The sequence below is a fragment of the Miniopterus natalensis genome, chromosome X, assembly GCF_054644295.1.
Source record: "Miniopterus natalensis isolate mMinNat1 chromosome X, mMinNat1.hap1, whole genome shotgun sequence".
Classification (NCBI taxonomy): domain Eukaryota; kingdom Metazoa; phylum Chordata; class Mammalia; order Chiroptera; family Miniopteridae; genus Miniopterus; species Miniopterus natalensis.
The window spans coordinates 4,712,034-4,729,808 of record NC_142103.1 but is presented as its reverse complement, the minus strand read 5'-3'; the positions used below and the strand labels follow the sequence as shown (position 1 = coordinate 4,729,808).

Genomic DNA, 17,775 nt, shown 5'->3' with positions numbered 1-17,775 from the left:
TTAGACCAAGCTGTCTCTGTTTCTTGGTCTTCTCCAAACTAGAATGGGACTTTAGAGTTGGGAGAAAGTTGTAAGTCAGAGAGTTGTCAATGATTTATCCAAAAACATCTTAACACTAAGACCTTTCCAATCTACACCAAACATATATGATTTTCTGCCTCCTTTGAAATTGAATATTTGGACCATTGTAATGCAATGTTGGGATGCCTGTTGGGAATGAACAACTTTAAATATTTTGCCACTTTCTTCTCCAGTGAAGAAGAAAACAATGAGCTAGAGCTTTTTCAAGAATCTACCCTTGCTCCCAAACAAGGAACATCATTGGGCAGCATCGGTGCTCCACTCAGAAACCCTATCAGTCCACATCATTCAGAAGTTCCTGTGTCAAGAAGAATGGTTAATCAAAGGTGGGCTTTTCTTCACAGCATGGTTCTGATTCTCTATGTCAGAAACAGAGGACCTAGTCATTGTCTCTCCCAGTAAGTAACACAAAAAAGATCATGGCCTCGGTCAATTTCTAGATTTTCCAATCCTGCTCTTGCATCCATTCTAGTGGTTATACTGACAATGCTAACAGAAAAACTTCAGACAGAAACATTTATTTCTTGAAAAATTCTTGGATATAGTAGTAAGTTGCTAACACACTTTCATTTGCCCATATTTTGATTCCTCAACAAGAATGTAAGCTCCTATATGACAAGGACTGAGTTAAACCCTTCTAAGAGTAATTCCTGCCCCCATTCCCACCCATGGTTTATGTCGTGCCCAGCACATCAAAGGCACAGTAAAGAGCTTCATCATTGTAACACCATTTATTTAATTTACTGGGTTTCTTGCTTTGTACCAAATATTTAACCAGATTATGCCATTTTATACTCAAAGCAACCCTCTGAGTTAGTGACTATAATTATCTCCATTTTCCAGTTGAAGAAACTTGAGAGGTGAAACAACTTACCCAAGATCACAGTAAAAAGGAACACCCTGGATTGAGGTGACTCAAGTAGACCTTCTGCTTCCAAAGACCCTGCTTTTTTCACTATATGACACTGTATATTTTGTAGATGTTGTGGAATACTTAGTGCTTCCAAAATTTCTCCAAAGATAAAGCCAAGCTTTAGGGCAAGAGCAGAGATCTCAGGGCTTACTAGGCTTTCATTCACTTCCTGTCAACACCTGACCCCCCTGTGTGGTAGACATGGATTGGCACTGTTCAGATTCCCCTTCTAGGTAGGGCTTGCTGCCAGCTGTGGGGAGTAGGTTCAGTTGGCAGCCTCTAGCTGTCAGCTTCTTCAGGGTCTGTATCAGCTGTAGAACCATGACTTGATCTAAGGTCACCTTCCTAAAGCAGCCCACATCCAGTGAGTGAGAAAGGCCTGGCCACTTTGGATCAACACAAGCTCTCTAATAGACACTGCTCACTCCAAAGCTCCCCATCTGGTTGACCAAGGCTTTGTTGGTCCTGCTTCACAATTTCACTTACCCCTCTGCCCAATACTGCTCTTCTACCTTCCTTTCACAGTTGTTGACTCTTGAAGAACAGCCTCCACCAAGAACTCCCTCTGCTTTCAGAGATCCAGCCTGAGACTCTTCTACCCTTTTCCCTCCAATTCTGTTTTATTGCCCAGGACGTAGTAGAGAGGGATTCTGAGAATCCTCCTCTTCCTCTGGCTGTTTAAGTGACTTTCACTTTTGCCTTTTGCCTCCAACTTTCCTGTTTTGAAAGAATGTCTTTGAACCTTCTTTGGGGCCTAGATTTACACCTATCAAAGAGCCTTGATCCCCAGCTGATACTGATATGACTGTTTCATTTAGGGAAAGAGGAGTCATTTGAAGATAATCAAGAAATACTAAGCTGAGTTTCTAATAATAAGACACTCATACCTGTACTCTTCTTGACTTGAAATTGTTTCTAACCCAATGGGCATGATTTACCCAGCACAGAATGGATGTATTTACCTGACACGTGGTCGGAGTGACTGTACCCATCACACTGTTGGTGTCAGTGTACCTGCCAGACTGCAGCTAATTGTGATCTTCTCTAAGGAATAGCCCCTAGCCAGTTTCCCGCTTCTGCAATTCTTTATTCTTCTCTAATCTACTTCTGCCAATGCAGCCTCCTTTTCCCTTTTCATGCTCTCATCCCCTCTCTCACTTATAGGGTCTAACATGACTGTTCCCTATTACTTACCCCACCCATATTTATTCCATTCTCTTACCTAAAGCCTCCCTCCTCCCCGCAAAGTCAGGATTTACTGTTGTCTGCTTCTGGGGAGAGCATCTCAAATCAGGATAGGAGAGGTGCCTCCATGCTCTTAGGCCAGGAAAAGAGGATCCTCTTTGAAGGTCCCTACTTGCTATGGAAGAATAAAAAGCAACACCATCATATTTCTTCTCTGTAGACATGCATTAGATGCATTGTCCAGGCAGCAAAACTAATGACAAAAAAAGATGGGAGGTGCCCTGGCAGGGTGGGTCGGTTGGTCGGAGCATTGTCCAGTACACCAAAGAGAGGTTGGGGGTTTAAGTCCTGGTCAGGGCACAAACTAGGTTGCCAGATGCTGACACAGACAAGAAGGATTAGGTACCAGGCATGGGCCAGATGATTCTGGAAGAATGTATGACTAGTGAGTAAGTGATGCTCTGGCTTTGGTGTTAGTGCAGAAGGCATCACTGAGACCAAAATCAAACCATGCGAGTCAAGAGATCAATGTCATTGGGACCCAGGATCTAGAAGTCCTCACCAGAGACCACTTTAGGAATACACACAATCCTATGCTGCTGCACTTTAGTCTTCCTGCTGGGGTACAGTGATAGAATGTCTATTGGCAGCTCAGATACCACTGCCACTTCTGACGAAGGCCAGGAACTAGGTTACCCAGAAGACCCTTATGTGGCTTCAGGTTAGAGTTTGCCACTGAGAGAAGCTCACCGAAGTCTTGGAAGATGGGAGTAAAGCAGAAGTCACTATTCTCAGAAGGATGTGACAGTCAGTGTGGATTCACAGATCTCTCTATAATTTCCCACTTCCTGGTCACCTTTTGCAGTGAGACCTGATGATTTCTCCAAATTCCTGTGAGTTCTGGCATCCTCACCTCCAACGCTTCCAGTTGAAGTCATTAGAGATATTTGTCTGATCCTCTGGCATGAACCTTCTGGACTTTCACTCTCCTAGATCCTCCCAATTTGTATGAATCTAGTTTATATATAAATCCCTTTTTATGGCAATATTTTAGTAGCTCTATTTTCATGACTATGCCCAGACTGATCTAGATTCCCTGAGAAGTCATGTAACTAAAGTCCAGTCAGGTCCAGTCATATAAAGGCCTTTTTTCTTTTTCATCATAAACCACAGAAGATTCTGGGAAGATGATAACCTAAGCATTGTTTCCTATTCCTAATTCCATGCTGCATACCTGTCTTCAGCTAAATAACTATTAAAGCCTATGGAGAAGAGTTGTGTGTGAGTGGGGTTCTAGACATTATTGTAGTCTCATCAGAAAGAAGTATTCTTGAGTTTTGTTTTGAGTACTGAGCAAAGCCTGGATTCAGCACTAGAAAGGCCCAGCACAAGGAGACCAGGAGGTTGAGAAAACAGTATCAGACCATGTTCTCAGTCCACTAGATCTCCAAGGGGCCAAGAAAGTATCAACTAAAGCAGAAGACCAGGTCAGTTAGAGAGGGAATAGGTGAAGGGACCTGGGAAGAGGGCAGCTGCCTTCAGATACTTCATTTCCATCATTTGAGGGCTTACTAGCACTTGGGGGAGCTCTCAGAGATCCCTTTCACAATGAGCTGACCCTGACAGGCTAACAATGAAATAGTATATAACCATCTGTGTGGGTCCAGCAGTCAGCACCCAGAGGAATGTTGATTAAGCAATTCATGCTTAAATAAATAAACTGGTGGGACAAGAGACAAATGATAACTTGAACAACGATGACAGTGATAACAACAAAAAAGGATCATATGCAGAAACTCTTGTGCAGCATAAAAGGAGACTTTCTGGAACTACAAAATGTGATTCCCCAAAGAAACAGTTCACTAGATGAATTGAAAGAGAGGATGATCACTGCTAAGACCCAAAATAGTGACCTGGAAGATAAAGTGAAAGAAGATTCACAGAGCTCCAAGTCAAAAATACCAGGAGAGGGAAATCATGAAGAAAAATGTAAGAGACTTGTAGATCCTGGAGAATTAATAAGCCTTCTAGAAGGAGAAGAGGGAGGAGACAGAAAAAAAATTTAAAGTAGTAATTTAAAAAAGATATTACAAAAGAACTTTTCTGAGCATAACAGCTATAGAATGTAAATAAATGATTTAAAAGATGAAAAAACAACAGTTTGGAAGTAAAAAAATACACTGCTAAAATACCACTGGTCAAAAGTGAAATTACAAACTATCTAGAAAGTAAGAAAAAGAAAACTTTATTCCAAAACCTACCTAGAACAATGACTGCTGTACTCAGAAAAAAAATTACATTCAGGATGTCGTCAGTATTAATAAACAAAGATGAAATGATCAAGGAATTTAGTATTCCTCTTAAGATATTTGGGAAAACCACGAATTAAACTAAAAGAACTAAGAAAAGGCTTTAACAACAAAAAAGCTAGTGCTATAACCAAAATTGTTTTTTGAGAAGACTAATAAAACAGATAACCTTGTTGCAAATCTGATTAAGGAAAATAATAAATACTGACAGAAGGTAAGTGAAAAACTACACACAAATTATTTAAAGAATTATAAAATGATATTACATTAAACTCTACAGCAGCAAATTTGAAAACATAGAGAAAAAGAATGATTTTTTTAGAAACCAAAATTAACCCAACAGAAGCTGTTGAATAGGTTAATTATCAGGAAAGAGGTTGAAAAGCTCATCAAAACAGATTGGTTCATCTGTTTTAATTCAACTTTTTTTAAAAAAACAAGTAATTTCAATGTCATTTAAACTATTCCAGACCATAAAAAAGAAGGGAAGCCCCTTAATCCTTTTTCCCAGCTTTATTGGGATTTAATTGACACATGACATTGTATAACTCTAAGGTGTTCAACGTGACAATTTGATACATGTATATATTGTGAAATGTTTACCAAAATAAGATTAGTTAACATACCCATCACCTCACATAATGACCATTTTGTTGTTGTAAAAGTGAGGATACTAAACCTCTACTCTCATAGCAATATTCAAGTATAAAATACTTGTTAACTATATCATCATGCTATACATTAGATGCCCAGAACTTATTAATCTTATAACTGAAAGTTTACACTCTTTGACCAACATCTCTTCATTTCCTTCACCCCTCAGGCCCTGGCAACCACCATTCTTCTCTGTTTGTCTGAGTTTGAGTTTTCGGATTCCACATACTAGTGACATCAGACAGTATTTGTCTTTCTGTGTCTCACTTATTTTACTTAGCATAATGCCATCAAGGTCCATCCACACAGTAAAAAAATGGCAGGATTTCCTTCTTTTATGGCTCAAAAACATCCCATACATATATTACTCACATCGTCTTTAATCATTAACCTATCAATGAACATTTATGCTGTTTCCATGTCTTCTCTGCAGTAAACATGTAAGTTCAGATATTGCTTCAAGATACTGATTTCATTTCCTTTGGATATGTAGCCAAAAATGGGATTGCTGTATCATATGATAGTTCTTTTAATTTTTTTCAGGACCCTCCATACTGTTTTCCACAGCAGTGCACCAGGGTTCCCTTTTCTCCGCATCTTCACCAGCATTTTTTTTAATCACTTGCCTTTTTTATTATACCCACTGTAATGGATGTGAGGTGATACCTCATTGTAGGTTTGATTTAGGGATGTTGAGCACCTTTTTATGTATTTGTTGGGCATTTATATATCTTCTTTGGAAAAATGTTTATTTGAGATGTTTGGCTTTTTACTTTTTCTTTTTTTTTTTTTTTGCTATTAAATGGTATGAGATCTTTATATATTTTGGATGTTAATATATAAAATATATTTATCAGATATATGGCTTGCAAATATTATCTACAATTCCATAGCTTGCCATTTTTATTTTGTTGATTGTTTCTTTCGCTGTGCAGAAGCTTTTTAGTTTGATGTAGCCCCTTATTGAATTTGCTTTTGTTTCCTATCTTTTGGTGTCATATCCAAAAAATCATTGCCAAGACCAATGTCTAGGAGCTTTTACTCTATATCTTCCTCTAGGAGTTTAATGGTCTCAGGCCTTATGTTAAAACCTTAACCTATTTTGGTTTAATTTTTGTGAGTGGTGTAAGATAGGGGTCCAATTTCATTCTTTTGCATGTGGATATCCAGTTTTCCCAGTACCATTTATTAAAGATACTATAGTTTCTTGATTGATTATTCTTGCCTCCTTGTTGAGTCTCAATTCTGTTCCATTGGTCTATGTGATTGTTTTTATGCCAGAACCATGCTGTTTTGATTCCTATATTTTTGAAATATAGTTTGAAATAAGGAGGTGTGAGGCCTCCAGTTTTCTTCTTTCTCAAGATTACTTTAACTATTCAAAGGCCTTTGTGATTCCATACAAATTTTAAGATTGTTTTTTCTTTTTCTTTGAGAAATGCCACTGGACTTTTGATAGGAATAGCATTGAATCTATACATGGCTTTGGGAAGTATGGGCATTTCAATAATATTAATTCCTCTGATTCATGAATATAGTATGTCTTTCTATTTATTTTTGTCTTCTTCAGTTTCTTTCATCAATGTCTTATAGTTCTCGTTGTATAGATCTTTCACTTCCTCAGTTAAATTTATTCCTAAGTATTTGATTCTTTTTGATTATATTGAAAATGGGATTTTCTTTATGTCTTTTACAGACAGTTCATTGTTCATGTACAGAAATGCAACTGATTTTTATGTATTGATTTTTTATCCTGAAAATTTCCTGAATTCACTTATTAATTCTAACAGGTTTTTTGGGTGGTCTTTAGAATTTTATATATAAAAAAGATCATATCATCAGCAGAGACAATTTTACTTTTTCCTTTCTTATTTGGATGCCTTTTATTTGTTTTTCTTGACTAATTGTTCTAGCTATGACTTTCAGTACTGTTGAATAGAAGCAGTGACAGTAAACACACTTGTCTTGTTCCTGATCTTAGAGGAAAACCTTTCAAACTTTGACCTTTGAGTATGATGTTAACTGTAGTTTGTCATATGTGACCTTTATTATGTTGAGGTATATTTCTTCTATACACATTTATTGGGAATTTTTTTTTTTATCATGAAAGGATATTGAATTTTTTCAACTGCTTTTTTTATATCGAGATGATCACATGATTTTTGTTTTTCATTCTATTAATGTGGTGAATCACATTTATAGATTTGTATGTTGAGCCAGCCATGGGATAAATCCCACTTGATCATTTAATATGATTCTTTTAATGCACTATTGATTTCAGTTTGCTAGTATTTTGTTGAGAATTTTTGTATCTATATTCATCAGAAGTAGTTATTGTTTCTTGTGGTATCCTTATCTGGGCTTGGTATATCAGAGTAATACTGGCCTCATAAAATGAGTTTGGGAAGTTTCCCTTCTGTTCTGTTGTGGGTTTTTTTGAAGAGTTTGACAAGATTCAGCATTAATTTTTCTTTAAATGATTTCTAGAGTTCACCTATGAAATCATCTGGGTCACAGCTTTCCTCAGCTGGGAAGTTTTTGATTACTGATTCAATCACCTTACTTATTACTGGTCTGTTTAGATTTTCTATTTCTTCATGATTCAGACTTGGTGGAGTATACATTTCTAGAAATTTATCTATTTCTTCTAGGTTGTCGAAGTTATTGGCATATAATTGCTCATAGTAGTTTCCAGTGATCCTTTGTATTTCTGTGGTATCAGTTGTAATGTTTCCCTTTTCATTTATATGTGTTTTTTTTTTGAGGAGGGGGTTAGTTCTCTCCCTTTTTCTTAGTAAGTCTAGCTAAAGGTTTATTTTGATTCCCTTTTCAGAAAACCAACTATTAGTTATCATTGGTCTTTTCTATTGTTTTCTATTATCCTTTACATTTATTCCTACTTTGATCTTTGTTATCTCCACCTTCTGCTCACTTTGGGCTTAGTTTGTTCTTGTTTTTCTAGTTCCTTGGGGTGTAAAGCTACGTTGTGTATTTGACATCATTTTTTTAAATGTAAATATTTATTGCTATACATTTCGCTCTTAGCACTGGTTTTATTGCATCCCATAAGTTTCGGTATGCTGTTTTTCCGTTTTTATTTGTTTCAAGATATTTTTTTTATTTCATCTTTGGTCCTATTGGTCGTTCAGATGTGTTGTTTAATTTCCACATATTTATGATTTTCTACAATTATCTGCCTGTCATTGATTTCCAGTTTCATACCATTGTGGTCAGAAAAGATACTTGGTATGATTTCGATCCTTTAAAGTTTCTCTAAGACTTGTTTTGTGATATAACATATCATCTATCCTGGAGAATTTTCCTTGTGCACTTGAAAGAATGTATATTTTGCTGTTGTTGGATGGAGTGTTCTGCCCTCGTGTTGCTGTATAATCTCCCCATGGGCATGCACAAGGGACTCTGTTGAGACTCAGACTGGGGGCATGCAAGTGCACAGCTGGAGGGGCTAGCTGCAGGTGAGCCCAGTGGTGCAGGCCAGTGACAGAAGACAAGGCTAGATCCAGGCTCACAAGCAGCTGTGGGGATCTTGGCTATTAGCATGCACTTCCATAGCTGTTAAGATCTTGCCATGGCTGTGCACATGGCATTGGAGGATGGTGATGGGTGTCAGGCTGGTGTAATGTAAGTACACAGATGGAGGGTCTAGCCCTGAGAGTGCACATAGTGGTGTGGTTCAGCCATGGGAGTCTAGGTTTGAGTCTTACACTTGTGCAGCCAAAGAGTCCTGGAATGGCTGCTGCAGTGGGTGTGGGTGTGGGTCTGGAGCTCAGGCAGCAGCAAGGGGAAGGGAAATGGGAGGGACTCTGATGGCTGGTGTCAGTGAATGAAAATACCTGTGGGGAAAAACCCAGTGAAATCTGCAGGGGAGTCTGTGATAGCTTTGCTGGCCATTGATTTCTTTAATGGCAAAAGCTGCTGGGGTTGTCTGCAAAGCAGGTCTCTAGGAACCCCCATAATTCCTTTTTATGAAGCAGCCCCAATTCAATACCCAAACCTACAAAGGAGGCTACAAAAGAAAAATCTATAAATGTTCTCTTTTTAAATATAGATGTTGAAATTTTGAATAAAACTTTCCTCCAAATACAATCAAGCAATCTTTCAATAAAGTAAATTTTGGCTACATGAGGGCACAGTGGACTATAGTATTGAACCCAATTCTTTCCCCCTATTTGGATCTAGGTATTTATTCCATGTAATTTTGGAGTTCCTGCCATAAATACTAGTGTGATATACATTTCCCTGTCCCTTAACTTTGGGATCAGCCAAATGTCTTGTTTGGGTGAGTAAAATGAGGTAGAAATGTGCCACTTCCCAGCCGAGGCCTTCCTTAACCCATTTCTACCTTCTGCCTTGTGATTCTGGCAGTCACCTTGCCCCAGCAGGAGGACAAGAGTTACCTGGGGCAGAGCCACCCTAGCCATCACAACCTGAAGCAATGCAGCCTCAACAAACCAACAGACCTACAGCGACAAGCAGAGTCACTCAGCAAAGCCCAGACCAGATCCTCCAGACCCCAAGTAACATGAGCGATAACAAATCATTGTTATTTTTGAAGCCCCTGAAATATTGGCTGATTTGTTTCACATAAATTACTAACTGACATATAGGATTACATTTGGAAATGCAAAAAAGGTTCAATATCAGCAAATCTATCAACATAACTCATTACATCAATAAATTAGAGAACCATATGAATAATGATGTTAAGAAATACTCAAAAGTCAACTGATAAAATTCAACTTATTCCTAATACATTTCTAAATTAAGTAGGATAATAAGAAAATTTCTTAAAATAATACAGACTGTTTACCGAAAACAGATGCCAAATATTATCCCAAAGGGCAAAATACTGACCTGTTCAAATTAATTCAAAACTAATTATTCAACACTGCCTTGGAGAATCTAGCTTATAAAAAAGACAAAGGAAAGAAAGAGAGAGAAAAAGAGAGAGAGAAAGAAAGAACTAATATAAACATCAGATAAAACATCTATTTCTTTGCTAATGGTATATTTGTATAGCTACACAAACAAAACACTCTCGTAAAATTGGTGAGACATATTTAGAGAATTTGGTATGGTAGCAAAATACAAGGTTACTAAACTAAAGAAATAGCATTTCTCTATTCAAGCAATCAACACTAAGAAATAAAAATGGTAAAAATTATATTCACAATAATGAAAAAAATCTATATGGGTGGAGGTGGAAGAGGGCATAGAGGGGATAAATGGTGATGGAAAAAATAAAATATAATAAAACAACTCAAGTGCCCATCAGTAGGTGAATGGAGAAAAAAAACTATGGTACATGTACACCATGGAATACTATGCAGCTGTAAAAAAGAAGGATCTCATACCCTTTGAGACAGCAGGGAGGGACCTGGAGAGTATTATGCTAAGCGAAATAAGCCAGTCAGAGAAAGACAAGTATCACATGATCTCACTTAGTTGTGGAATCTAAGGAACAAAATAAACTGATGAACAAAATAGTTCCAGAGGCATGAATACCTGGAACAGACTGACAGATCTCTGAGGGGAGGTGGGTGTGTGGGACTTGAAGAGATTAACCAAAGAACTTATATGCATATATGCATAGCCCATGGACACAGACATTAGGGCGGTAAAGGCCTGGGTGGGGCTGGGGCTGGGGCTGGGTGGAGGGTGCAAAGGGGGTAAGAAATGAGGGACATCTGTAATACTGTCAACAATAAAAAACAAATTTTAGAAAAACTATATATATATATATACTCTTCAACCCAGCTATTCTATTCCTGAAAATCTGTCCCAGAGTAAAAAAAAAACAAGTACATGTAAGAGTATGTAAATACAAAGGTGCTTATTGCAGTGTTGCTTTTCAGTGGCCCCCCCAAAAAAACAAAAAAAACCACCTGTGACAGCAAAGTGAATGTCCACTAAAAGTCGTATGGTTGAATATATCATTTTCCATCTACATAATAAAATTCTGTTCAGCTGCAGTTGCATGGAAATTGAGCAACTTATGTCAACTTGAAGGTTTTGTTAAATGAGAATAATACCAACAACACAAACAGCAAAGACTCATATATAGCACTGTTTTAAGTGTTGTACGTATTTTAACTCATTGAATCCTCACAGCAACCCTATGAGATAGGTATTATTATCAACCTCATTTTCTACACAAGGAAACTGAAGCCCTAAGATCACACAGCCAGTAAATGGCAAGAATTTTCTGCTAACATACAGAAAAGTGTGAATAACATGATATGATCTCTGCAAAATAATCTATAATAAAAAAGGTATATGCATGTACATAGGTGTACATATGCATGTTTTATATAATAATGAGAATAGAAATATGGAAGGATACATACTAGGCTAGTAATAAAGGGTTATTGTATATATTATATAATTATATATTATATGGATATAAGTAAATTAACAATAACCAAAGAGCCACAGCATTTTAGTCACAGACAATTCCAGAGTGGTTGCAGTTTTGCAGTTACTACAGCAGGTCAGGCAAAGAAGGGAAGGCCCTGCAAATCCCCATCACCCAATGTCTCTTGGACCTCCTATCTCCTGCCCACCCCAACCCCCCCACCCCCGGCACTGTGCTCATCCCTCCCTTATGTCAGAATGACTGTATTTAGAAATGCCAGGTGCTTTCCCATCCTACCTAAGTCACGAGACTACATGGAATCCAGTCATCACTGTGCTCTGAGATTGCCCAACCACAAAAGGCTTCTCAGATCCCACCCTTGTGCATGAATCTCAGGTTTGGGGCATGGAGACAGAAAGGATTTGTCTCACATCCACATCTTTTAGGGAAAATAAAGCCTTATCTATTGCAGAGGCATTTAAACTTTGTCATGTCCACTGACACACCCCACACTCATTCCCAAGGTGTTTACAGAGAGAAATGGACAGAGGCCCTTCTGCCAAGAAGCTTGGGTTCTTGAAGGAAAATATATACCTTTCATATTAGGTACTCAATGAATGTTGAAGGAAATGATGATGTATAGGAATAATTCAGATTAAAGATAGAGGGTAAAGTGTTCAGTTTCAGAGCTAAAACCAAATGCTATGGGAATTGGAATGGGGAAGCATGAATACTTCAAGAAATGGTTTTATAAACTGATAACATTTGAGCTAGATGCAGTGTTTCTGAAAGTGTGGTCAGCATCAGATCTTCTGAGTTGCTTAAAAAAGATATGTGCATGTACACAGGTGTACATATGCATGTTTTTTATAATTATGAGAACAGAAATATAGACCTGCTAATGCCAGACCTGCTGAATCAGAATAACCAGAAGTGAGTCCCAGGATTTGTTTTTTAAAGATGCCATCCAAGTCATGCACACTAAAGTACACACCATGAGATGAAGCAGATTTAGGTGCCTAGACATGAAAGCAAAATAAAAAACATGCCCAGTTCAATCTGACTGGGGGTGGGGGTGATGAAGAGGAATAATGAGGAATAAGATTGGAAACGGGTTAGGGCTAGATCATGGAAGATCTTGGGAATGCCAAGTGAAAATTTTTTAACTTAATTCTCTGAGAGATATGACACAAACAAAACAAAAACAGGAGGGCCTTGACTTTTACAGTGCTTCCCAAATCTGGCCATGTATCAGAATTATCAGGATTGCTTGCAAAAGTCCAGGTTCTGGGGCTGCATTCCCAGACCTTTTGAATCTGAATTTCCAGGGATGTGACCCAGAAATTATCATTTAAAATAACCTTTCCAGGTGATTCCTGGGCAGCCAGCCTGGGATTGGTTCATGAAATGGTGTTAGTAAATCACTGTTCTACTAACAAATGCATTCCTGAAAAGTTGTTTGTTCATGGAGATTTTATTAGTGGAATCATTTATTCAAAGTACTATGTGGGTGTGATATTTAGAGGCAACCTCTACCAAATCACTTTCTCTAGAGTGTTTCAATAAAACACATACCCAATTTGAATGCAAAACCCCTGATAACTTTCAAAAAAATGTGACAACATATTTGGGTGGTAAGACCAGTGCCTGGATTAATGATGCCATGTGGCTGCACAAATGCAACATGAGGAAAATAATTGAAAAGTGCTAGTTTCATCTATCTTTTCAGCAACATGAATGAACCTTAAAGTAATATCAGAAAGGAGGAAGTGCCAGTAGGATACAATGCCAGTAGAACCATGGCTTCAAAATGGAAATATCCACCATGTATTCATTTTGAGATCACAGGAGAAGTTAAGGCAACAGTTGAGGTATAGACCAGATGATCACTTATTCCAATTCATGGTCCAATTCAAATAAAAGGTAGGACATATTACTTCCAAGGTGTTTCTTATAGGATTAAGATTTTAAATTTATGTTATTTGGACAGTCATCTACTTTAAAGATGGATGAAAGGAAACAAAGGCAGACACAGCTGATTCTGAGTATGAAGAATTTGTTTCCTTCAACCATGTAATATTTTAACATTGTCATTTTCAAGTAAACATATCTGTTACTAAAGTGTCTCTTTTACATGAAAACACCTTGGTTTGGCAAGCTGGAATATTGGCATAATAGTTTGCTTAATGCAAGGCTCAAAGGTCATCTTTAAGCAAAAAAATTGTTAGTGCTCAACCTTCAAGCAACCAAGACAGCTTCTTTTTTCTCTCAGAAGTCTTCTAACCTCAGACCCGAAACTTTCCAGCTCCCTTTCAATTCCAACTCCTTCTCTGAAGGCCCACTGCTATGAACAGGCTAGAAAACAGAGATGAGTCCTAATGGCAGTATTTCAGGAAGGAAATGGAATCCAAGCAAGTCTTTTGTGCACCTGGATTGGATTCCCTCTTTTGCTGGGACTGCCCAACCTATAAGAATCCTTGTGCTAGGCAGCTCTGCATTACTCTGTTCCTGTACAGCAGAAAAGGTAAACACAGATAACCAGTCCCCTGTGCCAGATTCAAATTCTTAGTGTTAATAGCAGGACAGGAAGGACAAGGTACCTAGAATAAAGCATCTATACACAGAGAAGTTGAGAAAGGGTTACATTTAACACTTAAGGTGCTTTCTTGCTAGCTAATATCTTGGCTTTGGAGTAGGAGGGTATGAGGAAAGGAAATAATTCCCAAATATTGCTGTGGCTTGATCAGTGTGTGAGGAGTATGGACTTAGACTTTCATTTGTAAACTATGATCTGCCCTTAACATTTGTCTCCCTGCCCCAGGTGGAGAAAATTTGGGCCTGGGTTACCCAAGATCACAATTCCATAGCATTTCCCCCAATGAGTTTGGTTTCACCTACCTTAGAAATGGAGATTCAATGGGCTTGGTGGTGAGAAAAAAGCAAGATCTCACCATGTACCAAAATCTTAAACGGACCTGTTGTTATGAGTGCCAGCAGTCACGCGCTCCCGAGGAGAGGGAGAAAGCTTCTTGGTCATATCACCGTATTTCTGAGATTTGCAAAAGGCTGGATCTGAGACAAAGCACTCCTAACTCCCTAAGACCCTCCTGGTTTCAAGGGCCCCAGGCAGGAAAAGCAAATAGTTTAAAGTGATTGCAGGGGTCAGTGAACCCTGTGTGGTTCATATCAGACTGTTCTGAGGAGTGGTAAGTCACAGGGTCTATATTGCAGCTATTTTTAGTGAAACCAAATTCCTTACCCAAGTTCTCTTGCTTCCAACTTGTTCTAAGTGTAGGAGACCAGCTGTGGTCAGATCATCTTACTGGACCAAGGCTCTCTCAAGGCGAAGGGACCGAACCAGGGAGGTGGAGCAATTAGCTGGTGACTGTTGGTGCTTTGGCTCTTTTTCACTGTCTCAGCCATCTCCAGAGGGAGTGGGCATTCCCCTCCTACCTGTCAGAAACTAGATAGGTTGGTGACATTAGAGGAAAAAACTTAGAATTTGGCAGTCCTTCCCCATTCTTCCCCAATTCCTACAATCTCTCTTCTCTCTCTCTCCCTCCCCAACCCCTCACACACACAGACACACACACACACACACATACACACACACACACACACACACACACACATGCTAGGTTCTGTAAGCCAAACCCAGATCTTGGTCTGACTTGCTAGAAAGGTCAAGAAAAGAAAGAGTGTCATCATCCAGGAGTCAGGCCAGGCTTGAAAGTATGAGTAGAACTGGTGTCTAGTCAGTTTGCAGCTGTCATTCATTATTCTAAGAGAGGTAGTTTTAATGGGGAAGAAAATTCAGAAAACATTTATTTTGGCTCCAAACCTTGACCAGAGGTGTTAATTCAGAAGACAGCTCTCTGCAATTCTGAGAGTGGTAATTGCCTTCCCCAGATTCATCTAGTTAAGTGTCTTTATAAACTGTGGGACAAGACGCGCTAGACAGTAGTGAAATCTATTTAGTGGGCTGTGACTAGCATTTAATACAGAAAATTAGATGAATAGAATAGAATAGAATAGAATAGAATAGAATAGAATAGAATACAATACAATACAATACAATACAATACAATACAATACAATACAATACAATACAATACAATACAATACAATGCAATTAAGTAGAATGGAATAAATCGGAATAAAATAAATATAATATACTATACACAGTAAAGGTGAATATTGTTCTATAAAACTTTTGTTTCTTCTATGTATATGTGTACTTAATAGCCACATAAAATTTATTTCTTACTGCTGGTCATCACAAAATTTTACTTTTCTATGAATACACTGATCTAGATTATTTGGTAGAAAAGAGCATAAGGAAAAGCCCTTGGGCCACCCCCAATTTTTTAAATTATGTTTTTATTGATTTCAGAGAGAGAAAGGGAGAGTGAGAGAGATAGAAATGTCAATGATGAGAGAGAGTCATTGAATGGCTGCATCCTACACACCCCCTATTGGGGACTGAGCCTGCAACCTGGGCATGTGTCCTGACAGGAAATCGAACTGTGACCTCCTGGTTCATGGGATGACACTCAACCACTGAGCCACGAAGGCTGGGCTCACCCCCAATTTTATAAATACTACTACTATCACTGCTTTGGGGGGATTTCATTATATGTCAGGCACTATACTAAGTGTTTCATGTTTATCATCTTATGTAATACTTATCACAAACTTCTGGGGTAAATTAATTCAAGTTCTGCAGAAGAAGCAGTAAGACTTGGCATTAAGTTCAAGTATCTAATAAGGGGAAAAGTTGAGGTATGAACCTAGGCCTATTTGTCTTCAAAGCTTGTGTTAACTGCTCTGTACTACTTCCCTCTTTAATTGGTCAATGCACAGTTAAATTCATTACTTAAACACATATAAAAATCCTGGCTGTGCTGGTAGCTTCATAAAAAATAAGATGAGAATGTTTAGAAAAATAACTTCAGATTCATAGGAACTTCTAGTAACTTCTGATTTAAAAGATGGTTAAATTTGAGTTAGTTGCTTATTTGACTCAGTATCCCATGCCCCAAACCTACCCCCAAGACCCTCTCATGGGCATCTGAAAAATCAGCTGGAAGAATATGATTTTAAGATACTAGATTGTCATGTTCTTACCCCTCTGGCTGCTTCCACTCTATTCCACACAAAAATCTTGTACCAGGGCACATTTGGATTTTGTCTTTTTATAGTTTGAGCTAAATCAGTTCAACTACTTTTGAGTTGAGGAAAAAAATCATACTTCTTCCACTTCTAAAATAAGCTCCTCTTTTGGGCATACAGAAAGCTTAGAAAAAGAAACTGAAACTTTAAAGATTCCCACTACACATATGTGTGCTTTTAGGCCCTCGTTACTTTTAAATGTTCTTTTAAACTCCTAGTGATTTGATCATTTTGCAAACTCCTTTGTTCTGTTGTCATTTTTGTAAATCCCATAGCACACACCCTGCATGCAGACCCAGTGTTTTAAAGACCTCAAGTATTGACCTCAACAAGTGCCAACTTGTGGAGAGTGAATGTGGGGTAGAGGGGCTGAGTAGGAAGGAAAATACTGAATCCAGCCTCCTGCAAGGGCCCCTGCAAAGACCCCACTGGAGTTCAGGTTAGGTAAAAAATGCCTATAGGGAAGGCCCCCTTTTGTTTCTTGTCTGCTTGCGTGGCCCACACTAATATCGCATGGCTGCTGGCTTCATAATAGGATTCTCTCCAAACCAGGGAAGGCTGAAACTTGACCTCACTGGCTATTAACTTCTCTGTAGTAGTTCTTGGCCACTCATCAAAGCTTCTCTGAACTCTTTGTTTGAAATGAAAACTAATTGACTCATAAATATGTGCAGACTTTCTAGACAAGTTGTTCATTGTCACCAGTGACCTCACCAGACGCTGGGGCCACAGGTGCTCTCAGGAGTCCAGTCCAAATCTCAGTTCTCCCCAATGGGGGCCCAGCAACTTCCTGGCTGGGCTTCGCTTTTAGGGGCAGAATTCACCCCCACCTGCACCTACATCCTTCCGACACTTTTCAAAACAGGAACAGTTGTCTCAGTTCCCCCTCCCAGTGTCCAGGCTATTCTATATTTGCTGGAATGGAATAGGATATTGCAGGCCTGCCCCAGCCAGAGCAGGACTGACTTGTATAAAGGGAGCCTTGGAGCTCCCCACCCCATGGCATACTCCTAGCCCTGACTGTTCTAGTTGCCACACTCAAGGAAGCACAAAGGACAAAGAAAGGGGCTTCTACTTCTCAACTT

General features: G+C 38.6%; 1 pseudogene; it reads left to right on the top strand.

Moving 5' to 3' along the window:
• Positions 1-3,936: 3,936 nt before the first annotated feature.
• Positions 3,937-17,775, top strand: part of LOC107532740 (N-acetylneuraminate lyase-like) — a 67,527-nt pseudogene continuing 53,688 nt past the window's right edge.